The 13,888-nt window shown below is 36.3% G+C and overlaps 1 pseudogene; it reads left to right on the top strand.

Annotated features, from left to right (window-relative positions):
• The window catches only part of LOC121319644, a 55,540-nt pseudogene that overhangs the window by 36,314 nt on the left and 5,338 nt on the right, over positions 1-13,888 (top strand).

The raw sequence follows: 13,888 nt of genomic DNA, 5'->3' as shown, positions 1-13,888 counted from the left end.
TGCTGGGATTTGTCATAAAACAGTTCAAATTAGATTATTTATTTATTTTCAAATGGAGTTTTGTTTTAGTTTTTTTTGAGTTGTACATTATAATATCGTAACATTTTAATTGTAAGGTTCTGTTGCAATGCCCAGCATAATTATCATTGTAACTAATCAAAGCAAGCCTGGCTCCACAGGTGCAGGTAAATAGATACTGTTCAATCAGAACTTCTATACAACCAAGCTGTCAGGAGAGCTTAGAAACATGACTGTGGTCCATAATGCCAACATATACTGTAAATATCCACAAAATACATACATTGGATGGGTTTATTAGAACAACAAACCAAAAAAATAATAATTACACTCAATCAGTCAATGCAGTCCAGAACCTACAATAAAGTAATGTCTGCTAGCAGCTCCTACAAACTTACAGTTCATTTAAAAAGATATATTTCAGCCAACACAAGTCCTAGTTTTGCAGTTTGATGGGGTTTCTTCCATTGCTATAGCCAAGGCCTTAAATGAACACACACACACACTTCTGTAGCATTGCACTGGGAGGCATGCTTGAGAGGCACTCTAGAGTAACTCACTACCTTCAACCCATTTAATTAACAGCTGGATAGGATTGGAAGAACAGGTGCTGATAGAGGTCTCTGGAGGTTAAAACAACTCCATTATCAACATTTACACTGCTAAGCCCTACTTGCAACATTTCTTTTTTAAAGACTGACTGTCTTTCATGGGTGAAAGAATCCATTCTAAACACAGGAGGTTTGTTGCTAGGGAACTGACGGCACTGCCCTGTGACTTTTGTTAGTGCATTGCTTGTGTATATGAAAACAGTGTAATATTAATAATTTGGACATAATTTGTTTTTAATTGTTCTGTATATTTTAGTTTGTGATGCGCAGTACAGAATAAAACGAACAGTAATTCTAAGTGAAATTGCCTATGTATATTGCAGCTAAGACATGCACAGTTAGACTGTGAAAATAGGGAGCCAACTACAGGACCGCCATATATTCGAATCCGTAGTATAGCGAGGGGCGATATAATGAGAGGTGGGTGTATATCAGAGGCCATTTTCACAAAACGTATCAGCTATCTATGATCGGCAAAATAAAATAAACAAATATACTGCAAAACATTTAACTTGGGATGAGCAGGCCAACTCAATTGGGCACATAAGGAACAACACTGGCAATGTGTATTACAGTACATATTTGATTTTGATGTCTGCAATTGTATATTTATAATGTGGGTAGAGCAATGACTATTATATTTAATGATATTATTACATACGCATTTTTGAAAGTTATACCATTATTTCCTGTAGATGATTTTATTGGACTCATTTCCACTGTTGTGATTTTTTTTTTTTTTTGTTAAACATGATTATTAGTCTTTTCTTAACATGTATAGAGAATTTTCAATTAATAATAACAATAATATTGAAATAAGATGACATTGTTATAGCTATTTTATTGGGTAAAGTCCACCCTAAGGAAGTCAAAGCTTGGTCTTAAACATTCTTCAGTATCAAAATCAATGTTTGAAGTAATATTGTTCATCTACTTATGCGTGATATTAAACTTGTTCTTTACTTATTCATATCAGAAGAAAGGCCTAATCATTTTTTTTATTTCTATTTCATAAGGGTTGGATTGACAACTTCAATGGACCAAGTGGACTGTTTATTGCTGTATGTATTTATATTGAAATGATTCAGGTCCAAAACATGTCTCTGTATTATTGGTATAAAAAACTGAATTGACGAGGTTCTAAAGGGGCTGAAATAGCTGCATGGATTCATCAATTCACAGAGACTGAAATATTATATGTACCTCCACAATTATATATACCATGGATCAATAAGAAAACATTGTCAAAAACAAGTACACATTTCTATAGGACTTACCATAAGGTTATTTTGCAGTAGTTCCAGTGGTAAAATGCAGCCTGTTTCAATTCAGTTTAAAGGCAGCATTACATTGTGATCTAATAATGAACATAGCCTTTTTTCATTTTATGTAGTTCTTTCCAGGTGACAAACAACCGTAACTTGTATAAAATCCTCCTACCACATTTCACCATTTTTTCTGATTTACACTTTATCTCACCAAAAGTGTTGCTTTTACAATTGATTTAAAGAAAAGTTTTGAAAAACTGCCTGCATTGAGCCCACTTAAACACACTGATAATGAGCAGGTCTTTGTTTTTTTTGCTAAGGCGAATGGGGAAGTAAAGCTTATATAACTATGCTCTTCAACTCTGACGTGGTAAATGATTTTTTTATAATAGAAATCCATTGTTGTATTGTATTTGTATAGTATAATATAGAAGTGATTTTTTTTTTCAGGCAGGAAAAGGGATTTTGCGGACCATGAGAGCCACTAATGATGCCGTGGCAGACCTTATTCCTGTGGACATAGTTATTAATCTCACACTGACAGCAGGATGTTACACAGCTGTACAGAGGGGGGGGGGGGGGGGGGGGGGGGGGGTGACGCATCCATGGTAACGCACAGAGGACACATACAGAAAGCTGTACAAAAGGCAAAATACAGTACAAAAAATACAAATAAATGGTGCCACACAGGGTGAGCACTAGCTTTATAAATGAGGTGTCCTGCTCTAGGAACTGACTACACTACCATGAGCCATCTCCACTCGATGTTTTTATGCTGACAGACACTCTGTCAAGATTCACCCACCTGCTGATTGAGGACTAGCACAGCCAATCACTTGCTGCCCTTCCCCTCAACCAAGCCTAGTAGGCAGCAAGTCTCAATCGAGCGCCCGTCTGTAAACAATAATTTAATTACGCAAATCAACTCCAAAAAGACCCAATAAACCAATTTCCACATACAAATTACAGCAACAGTAATTCCCCATTGTGCAGGACAATTGCCCTGCCACAGTGATGCAAGCAAAACTTTTGTCCATAGCTGTATAACCAATAACCAATGGAAGAAAACATTCCTCTCCTAGCAGAAATGCCATGTTCAGATGAGTCCGCTTAGGGAACAGAGATGAATGCTATTAGTCAATATTTGACATCACTACATCACTACCAATGGAGTTGCGGCTTTTAATTAAATCCAGTATCTCACTGTGATAACACTATGTAACACAATTTTTGTTCCTGGGTAGTAAGTGTTATTTCCTAATTGCTTATGATAGTTATGATATGATAGTTTTTCGAGATTTACGATTATACTGTAAATACAAATCTCGAAAAACTACTCACTTCTAAATCTTTTGTAGTCATTTTTGTATTACTTTAGAATAAATACATGTTAATTTGGATTCATATGTTGTTTTTTTCTGACTTTATGTGAACAAAAAGACACACATTTGCCTGTTTTCCCATTGGAAATAGTGGTATTTTGAAATATCACTGTCCTGGTCACAAAAGCAAAGTTTGTGGGGAATAATAGCCATTTTCTATACTTTTGAGGCATAAGCAATTAGGAAATAACACTTACTACCCAGGAACCAAAAAAAAAAAAAAATGTTACACGGTGTAATCCATGGCACTTGGATTATCACAGTATTTTTTGCTTTAAATAAAGACTATGATTTAACAGGTGCAAAATATATATGTGAACTGTAGTGTTACATTACTTTGCATGTAACACTTTTAGATGGGCTGACCCTCACAGGAGTAATCCATTTGTAATGCAAATGGAATCCATGACATGTAAGTCATACCAGCTGCACATCCCTGTTGTGGTCCCAACGGCAAAGACAATAGATCTGACATTTAGAAGGCTGATTATAAGCACTCAGTTGGTTGGCGCTAACCGGTCCAAGACAGCAAGTTAATGATGTTTCACAAGGGGCAGTCTCAAAACTGATGAATCTGTGGGTCATTCTAGCAATGACCTCATATCCCTCCACAACAATTCAAATACATGCCACATTGAATCACCAGTATACAAGTTTATGGCATAGCACAGAGTAATAAGGAAGTGAAAGCTTGGTAAAGCCAGAGAAGTATAATCAAGCCTAAAACAAATAAACACATCAATAAAAATGGAAACACATATTGTGGTAAACTTTTATAAAGTGTGGTTGTAACTGACTGCCCTTATGGCTCTGTCTGCATCATTTTAATTGTATCATTTTTGTCCAACCAATGCTTATTTAGCATTATCAAGATAAAACGTTTTTAATACCATCAGCAGAATTAAAATCCATCCAGTGGTTTCAGGTTAATAGCTCTTCAAAACAGCCTTCAGTGAACAGTGATCCTTTTTAAATTATTATAGATGTTAGAATATGCAATATTTCTTTCATTCAGAAGATCAGAACTGGGGGAGGGCTAGTTTGTACTTGTAAAGGATCCACCAGGAAGATAGGTTTTCTTTTGAGTAGCTGATAAAATTGGATGAATTTTCTTTACATTCGCAGACCAAAATCAGCATTGGTATACAACTGCACAACAGGCGGGATCAACCCTTTCCGCTGGGGAGAGATCGGTGAGTCTTAAATAGGAATGGTTTGTTGTATTGTATTACTCGCTGTGAAAAAGGGTTGACAACATTTTTTTTAGAGCTGGTCACTGTTGTTGTTTATTTTTGTAAAATAAAGGTGCACGATTTCACCCAAACTTATGATCAGAATTTTGAACACATGAATAGAATAGAATCATGATGTATCTAAAAAAAGCCAGCTGGGTTTGATCCTAGCACTGCTGGTATGATTGAGATGTGAAAACTGCAGTGAAAGCAAGACCTTAGAGAGTTCTTAGGGCTAGTGCTCCACTCCAAACAACCACACCCACTGCTGCTGCCGAGTGGCTTTCAGCTACAATTCTCAACAGGAATTACTCAGATTTATCCCTTTATAAATAATAAATACACATTTCACTCAGGATAAAATGGAATGCTTCAGCAGGCTTCCATTTTCCTTTTTCATTTTTCATAAAGGTAAATCATATTCATTTTATATACTGCTAGCCACAGCATGTAGATTATGGGAGAGACAGCCTACCAAGGGTAAAGAGGGGATCAGAATTGGAACCCATCTAAGTAGCCCATAGTAGTTCCATGTCATCATAGTCTGGATTTTAATGTCAGTGAGTACGGGGACTTACTCTTTTCATAACCAAGTCTTTTCATAACTGTCTCTTTAGCGTAGAACTACATCAAACTACAACTACATCAAAAACTGTTTGTTACAACAACCATTAACTAATATTTCTAAAAGCCAGTTACCATGACATTATACTGTTACTTTGAAGGTTACTCCTATGGGCACAACAGCTATTTATTAAAAAAAATATACAATAGACAGTGGAGAATATGTATTAACATGCAAATATGACAGTTTTTATGATAATTAATTTATATATATATATATATATATATATATATATATATATATATATTTAATACAGGTACATATATTTAGCGTGAATACCCACGGACTGGATTGGTACATTGAGTTACTGTTGCTTTAATGGCTGACTACAAGGAAAAGGTAGAAGAACATATCTGCAGATATATCTCTTGAGACTAAGCAAGCCTTAGAGCAGTCATTTCAACAAAGGAAAAAGACATTAAATATACATTCATTGATTTACATTCTGTTCATGAAAAATCTAATGTATTTAGGATTTCCAGCAGGAGCTGCTCTCCAGCTCTCCAGAGGGATGTTTTGTGTGAATGAGGGACAAGAAAAGGTTACTTATTTTGAGACAGCAATTTATTTTTGAATATTTAGTTATATATTAGGATGGTACCTATAAACCACTCCAGGTAGCAAAGCAGAGAGTGATTTTTTTTTTTTTCATTTTGTGTGAATCAATATTAATTACAGTCTGTGTCAGACAGTCAGACTGCCCTTCTTGGCTGTACAGAGGGGAACATCTCAATGCCCTAGCTGGCTTAAAAGAGGATTGAGACAAGGCAAACAACTCTTCCACTTAAAGAAAAGAAAACAGATAGAAAATCAATTTTATATATATATATATATATATATATATATATATATATATATATATATATATATATATATATTTACCTAGTTCAGAAAACCAAGGCTGTAAGCTTACATTCCCCATGAAAATGGAAGTAGATAACCTGCAGTAGTGGACTAGCAGTTATTCTGTTACCAGCATGAGTTGCTTTTTAACTCCTTGTTTCAATAGGATTTCATATTTATTTAGTGTGCGTGTAACTGGTATGTGCAGAGCCTGGCCATGATAAAGTCCTGTAGAAAAATAATTTCCCCATAGTAAAGCTCAACAGAGTGTGGGTTAAAAATCAAGCTGAGACTTCCTGATAAACCAGCTTTGTTTTATTTGTATTCCGAAACAGTTTTAAAAATCAATTAAAAGAAAACAAATGACCATGTGCTTTATTTAACTTGAGTAACCTGTACACTGGATGGGCAATAATGCCAATTAAACCATTTAGACAAAAACAAAACATTTTTTAGCACAGTATGTTTACTCTCAGCCTGCAGTCATGTTACAGAACCTAGCATGTTCACATCTGAATTATTATTATTATTATTATTATTATTATTATTATTATTATTATTATTATTATTATCATCTTGTTCTCGGCTCTCTCTTGAAGAGTTTCTCTGATATCATGTAAAGCACCTAGAGGCTCAGCCTGACTGCTGGTTTTGATTTTGGATTATGGTGCTATCTCAGGAGTAGCTACATGGCTCTGAAATTAATCAGTTTTCTGAAGTGTAATGCTGCTGTTATTTCAGCGCAGCGTTAGTGTCGCACCTTTTTCCCTTGATGTTTTGTTGATGTGGGTTCAAACCGTCAAAAGTAATCTGGTTTGGGACCCTTTGTTTCTGCCAAAGAGCTTGTTCTGCTTAATGGTGTTTGTGGAATGTGTTACCCACCTGTTACTGTGATCTAAACATTTCCTTCCAATCCAAATGTATTAAAAGCCTTTTTTCCATACAGAGCCATCAGAGATTTTAGTCTACCGGGATGCATAAACCCGCAAGATCTATGTACATGAAATCCGTGGGATTGAATTACCCTTGCAATATAGATTGAAGTATTTATCCACCAGTCCCAGTGCAGTCTGAGTAGGGTTATTTTACATATTGGTGGAATAGCTATCAAATGACTGCGTTAATGTGTGTTATCAGTTTACTGTACTGCAGTTTGAGATAATGTCTTCTGATGAGGCTGTACTTTAACTCAATAATTCAAGCAGCTATGGAAATTCAGTCAGCAATGCCTAAACAAAGGTTTTCTTTATGAGCATGAGGAAATAAATGAAAGTTTCTGACAAGAGACTGATGAACGATGAAAGATAGGCATTTATATGAATTGACTACCTAAGATGGTAGCGAAACAAGCTTGATTATAGAATGCACATAGTAAGTACTATCTTCATTCATATCTGAAAAGTGATCTTGAATTAAAGACTAAATTGGACCATTTATTTAGTTTATGTCAGAAAAAAATAGAAGTAGAAAGGAGATTATAATGTGACAACTGCAACTCAAGTTCAGTGCTTGTGGGAAATCAGTAAACAGTACATAATCTAAAGAGCAACATTTTTTGGAATAATGAAAACCTGCTTTTCTAAGGGTTACAGTGCTGTATGTCCCCTTGAAGCAGGGCAATATGCAGCCCCAATTAATTATGGATTTGTAACAGATTTCCTTTGGGTTTGCTTGACAGACTGTGCCTGTTTAAAATATTAATGAGAACAAAGTGATCATGAGATACTTCTAGGGTGAATACCAGCGTCTCCCAGCACTAACAGAAGACGAAATATTGCACGCGACAATAGTTTAATGTACATAAAACAGCATCATTAAATTTAGTATTGTCAAACCTAAATGGCCCGTGCAATTACCCTGTGTTGATTACAAAGGTTTGCCTGAAGCAAGGGAAAAGTTCCCATCACAGCTCTACCTACGTTCCTACTACATTCTCAGCCTAAGTAGATACATTTTATTTACTTGTTTCTAATGTAATAAAGATGATAAAACTATAATTTGAGAGAAAAGCAGCCTGCAGAGTAAACTGATAAATAGGAGCGACCACACTGTTACTGTTAAGAGCACTTGTTTTTTAGCGTATTGTTTGTAAAAAACGAGTTATTTTCTTAATCAAAGATATTGCATCCTAAAGTATATCATTACAGTACGCTTTCTCATTCCATTCAGGAAACAGGAACGCATTTTTTAATCGTACACGTTGAGTAAAACATTTGCAAACTGAATAATTCTCACCTGTCAAACAAAAAGGTACTGGTGTGATCCAGCACAAATTAAGCCCTGCTGTTAAGTATTGACAAATATGAATCAGAAGAGGAGCGATTGCTCTTAAATTTCAACAGTGCATTTGTGCATTAGTAGAAAGATGATTATTTCACTGTCAGTAAGGAACCTTTGGAAAAGGGGTTTTGTACCACTCAGTTGGATTTTCCCATTAGCTATAATTTTCCTCAAACGTATTATTTATTGTTATTTCATGTCTGATGAATTTACACATTCACTGTATAAACGCTTCCAGAATATGCATAATGTTACGCAATTTATTAATATGATCTGCATCTGTAACTTCTGGAATAAGGGAATATGTATAATAGAGCTTACAGTACGTGACTAAGTATTAAATTGCAATTAAAACAGGAGTTGTTATTCCAAAAAAACTTGCACGACTATTAATTGTTCTGCAACTGTGACAGGTTTGATTTGTTAAGGTCAGGCTTTTAAACCCTAAGGGAAAAGATATATTTAAGTTTCATATATATGAATTGTTCCTGCTAAGGCTGTTTAATATGGGGTTAGATTGCAGGCATTTAGATCTGCAGTACAGATCTTAAAAATAAATACCAGTGCACACTAATGGGTTAAAATAATAATTATTATTACATTATGGTTTTAATGTATGTCAAGAAAGTCATCTATTCTAGTAAAACCAGCCGAGTACCCCCCCCCCCCCCCCCCCCCCCCCCCCCAACTTCCGTGCTCTTCTGGGTTTCCACTCCCACTGAACTAACTCACTGCTCTCATCACATCTCACTGCCACTCTGAGCTGAGGCTGGAAAGCGAAAAAGGGTTCTTATTGGGTCGCTGCTACCTAGCAACAGAAAATGACATCATTTTATAGGTTTGGGATTGTTTTAGGCTATTGATCAGTACAGGTTGTACCACAATGGGCAGCCTCGACTCCTGCTGCATACTAATGTCATTGTGGCAAGATGTGTCCTTTTTGTCCTCAGTAACCCCTGGTGTAAAAATAAAAAAAAAAGAAACGTAAATATAAAGCTTTCTGGCTGCACAGTGTCTTCAGTATTGATTGACATTCACCATGTCAGTCTGTGGCCAGCAGGCCTGCTTTCTGTAAAAAAGAAAAAGTCTTTTTAAAAGGGGAAAAAATAGAATAAAGCGTGACGCATTGGTTTAATTTCTATGGCTTTTAATCAGATGACAGGATCCAGAGATGTGCCTCTGGGCGCTTTGGAAAATGGCAAGGGACGTTGTTCTGTGAGCAATGACAAAGCAACTCTTTCCTGCCTTCCCGTTTTGTCTGCAGTTTCTTAGTCTTGGAAGGCATTGATGGATAGCATTAATAAAGGCTGAGGGGGAACAAAACTGATGTGGTGATTTGTGACAATAAAAACTCACCTGCACTACCCCGCTGCTATTGTGACTTTAAAAGGTGTACTGTAATTGCTATCGATTTAGCACCTCATGTTCACTGAAACACAAAAACCAAGGTACGCTGCAGTGGCGCGTGCGCCGTTTTATAAAAGAGAACAAAAATAAATACGATATTTAAACAAAAATAACACTGTGCTCACAGAGCACAAAAACAAAATAATAAACAAAACAAGTCACGAACACAAAAATAAGATGCGATCCAGGTCAGACTGGGCAATCGCCTTTACTGATCATAAATCGTTTTCAGATTTATTTTCCTCTCTCACTCCTCGCTCGCTCTCGTTCCTCCTCTGAACACCCACCCAGAGTGCAGAGAGCTGCAGGTATTTATACAGGTGACCATCTCCCGATTAGCAACAAATTAATCACTTAACTAATTCAGGAGATGGCCACCTTCTGCATGAGTTTTATAATATGGATGGGGCTTCCCATCCACGCTGCAAAACAATAACAAAACAAAACGCACGGCGGTTCGCCATCATCTATATACAAATATAAAACAATAAACAAATACAAAATAACATAGGGGTGGAGGGGGAGACCCTGTTCTAAAAATAAACAAACAATACGAATAAACAGCAGGGCTTTCCTACCGCCCTGCTACAGGCCAGTACATGAGGAGGCTCTTAAACTCTTAAACAGGCCTTCCACTGCTCAACATTCTTGAGCCAGAGGGAGAAGCAAACATGACCTGAATGACAAGCTTAACCCTACACATCCTGGGTACCCCTGTGGTTGTAGTGTGTGACACAGTATCTTCAGGATAGGACTCAAACACTATTAAGAAGAACAAATGATCTCCTCTTTTCCTTCCTGAGCTCCAGCTGAGATAGCATCATTTATAAACTCTGCAGCTAAACCTACCTTCCGGGAATGTAAAGAAACAAGACTATCAGCTAGGTATGCTAAGACAGAGGGCATATTGTGGCAAAGCTTATGAAGTGTATTAATATTACAGATCTTCATTGTGGGACACTGCAACTAAACAAAAATGTCAGGAGGGTTGATTGTGATTTACAGGAAAAAAAAAAAAAAATCCATGAGGTTTATAACAGGAGTGTTAAGAAATGCCTGAATGGAATAGTGATGTGTTTAGAAATAAATGAGTTGGGGGATGACATGACTAATGATCATATACAGCTGCCATGGAGGATCCTTGCAAGGTCATTGTATTCCTCAAAAAGCATTACAGGTTCTGTGCTTTCATGCAGAATTGTTTTAGCAAGCAAGAATTTATTCCTAAACCTTCCGAAATAAATCTATTGCATTCTCTTCAGTTCTGGGATGTGCTGCAGATTATTCTGTTTCCATTATAGAAGAGGGTGGGGGTCGTTTCAAAACTTGTCATTACTTCTTATGATAACCAAGATTCTTCGCTGGGAAAAGAATGCCAGGAGAGAAAACCAAGCAATAAACACTGTGGTTAGTCTCTGGCCGTGTGTTCAATTAAAATGAAATGAAGAGGAAATTGATTGTGTTTAATGCTTTATGTGACAGTACACTGTTAACCTGTGAGGGTTTACTCATCAAACGTATCTAATTGTCAAAATATTCCACAGGCTGTACAGCAGTGTTGTACTTCCTGACTTCCTGTAGTGCTGTGTATAGAGTACAGATTTATTGTGTAAAGCTCATCTACAGTTATGGCCAAAGGTTTTGCATCACGTACAATTTTACGATTGAGACATAATTGAAAGTAAAAATATATATGAACATAATTTAGATCTTTTATTTACCATCATGTAATCAAATAAACTGCATCATGATATTGCTAAAGTCTACCGGAAGGCATAATAGTAGCATAGTAATTCATGTTAGATTTCGAAACGTCACATTTTTCAGTCAGTTTTTTCGTTAAGTATATGAAAACTACAAAGCAGTATGTAAATCATTATGTTAACATAACAATATTCCACAGGTTTCATTTGACTTTATGATATAAAATGTGTTTATTCTATAGAGCAGTGTTCTTCATTGCAAGGCCCACGGGCCACTGGTGGCCCCTGGTGGACTTTAGTGCAGTCCCTGATGTGCGTCCCCCGACAAGACACAAATATGAAAAAGGCAGGGTGGTGGCCCTCACACTGATGTCTTATCGGCAAAAGTGGCCTCACTCTGAAAATTCGTGAAGAACACTGCTATATAGTGATGCAAAACTTTTGGCCATAGCTATATATACTGAATGTGTAGAGGAAGTGGTTTTCTGGCACAACTACAGAGATTGTTGTATACTTAGTATACCATGTAAACTAAAGACAAATCAATGCAAAATAAATTCAGTATAAAATAAAATAACAATAAAAAAAAGTGTCCCTATTCACACAACATTATCTCATGCATTATTATGCATCCTTGTGCACCATTAAAACTGCTGATAAAGCAGAAGACTGTGATTAGAGGGCATTACTGTCAAGAAAATCAACTACCAAGGTAATGCCTGATATAAAAACAAGCATCCTCTGGAGCATAATCACAGTGAAATTTAATATCATATTCCTTTAATAAGTCTACTATTTGCAAATACAATATGCTTATGTTGATTTCAGTCAGATAGTTGAACATCAGGTGCTTCAGTCAGCACTGAAGATGTCTTTGTATGACTAAATTGACTCTTTTTGCAGTGTGTTTGTAATCTTTAAATTAAGATGCATGGTGCCTTGTCAACAGCATCCAATTGGATGGATTACCTTTCATAGTCAGAAGTAGTTCATCTCTAACTTGTATAACTTTGGATTCTTGTACAGCAACACTAAGAATTAACTTAGTAATAAATGCAGACTAACATTTCAACGTTTAGTCTTTGTCAGTGTTTTAACACTGTTATAAACACCAACCAGCCATAAAATTTGAGAATATTGAAGTGACATTTGAAAACCCCCCTAGTCTGAAATGTATAAAAATGTATGTGATTAACTAGACCTGTATATGATGAATGAGTCCAATATTACACTCTTTCCACAAATATACAGTATAAAACTTAGCTTATATCTGCCTGCAATCATTTAAAAGTCCTATAAGAATGAGTCTCTTCATTATGCTAGCAGTTCCGAATGTAACATGACAACTTGCTCAGAATGGTCCTTCACTTGCAAATAATGATTAATGACTGTGTTAGAAAAACCTGACAGCTCCATATTGCCTGTATTAAAGGGATAAGTTGGGACTGATCTGTGGTTTAATTATTCCCTTATCAGCTGTTGGATCAGAGCTATTGTGCTGCTTTAATTAAATTAGATATGGCTTCAACAAAATTAAAATTAAAATTAAAACTGCTCTATTTTTTACTGGGGATTAAAGATGAAATCATCAGAGCAGGCAGAAGCACACTGATTTCACGTGAGTGCAAGGTGTTCAAATCATTGTGGATCTGGAAGGTGACCATTACTCAGTGACAGTGATTACCACCCATGCACCCGGGCACTTTTTATTTGTGGTAGGGCACCGCTCTTCCACTTATTTATTACCTAAAATCAACATGTTATTTTGATATTTGTATTTTATTGTAGTGTTGGGCAATATACCAGTACCCACGATTATCGGGCCATTGACTCTACGACAATAATATCACGGAGGCTGTGCTAATATGAATTGACATGCATGTGCTTTCAAAAGTGACAGATGCTTAGCAATATAGTGATATATAAGTTCTCATTCGATAACAGTAGCCCTGACTTGCATCAATGATGCATATGCAAACAGTACATACAATGAGGAGACATTGTGTCCAATACTATAGAATACTATAGTTCCCTTATTTTGTTTTAAATCCAGCTGACGACTAACTTTCTTCGACCCTTCAGAGGTGAAATAAGCTTGCGAGTGAAACAGCCAGGGATTGTCTGAGAGAAACTCACAAGCAGCTTATCAGAGTACAGTAGATACTGTACGTGTTTAAGCACAATATCCCTATAAACCTGGGGGTACTCAATGAAACCACTCAAAACTATAATCTGTCTGTCATTGTGTTTTGTTTGTAGAGTACCTTGTTATTTCTACCTTTAAGAGGAACCCACTGGAGCAAGCTTTTAGGAGACCAAATGCCAACATCACATCCAACTACCTGATAAACCAGTACTGGATCGCTGTCAGTCACAAGGCCCCGGCATTCCTCTATGACTTATACCTGCGATTATCAGGACAAAAACCCAGGTAGGTTAAATATTACAATTCCCAAGTAAAAATAAATGATGATAGCAAATTGATACCATCAAATTAACTTGGTTAACAGCTGTAACAT

This window comes from Polyodon spathula, chromosome 8 (genome assembly GCF_017654505.1).
Source record: "Polyodon spathula isolate WHYD16114869_AA chromosome 8, ASM1765450v1, whole genome shotgun sequence".
Lineage (NCBI taxonomy): Eukaryota > Metazoa > Chordata > Actinopteri > Acipenseriformes > Polyodontidae > Polyodon > Polyodon spathula.
This window is presented reverse-complemented; position numbering and strand designations above follow the sequence as displayed.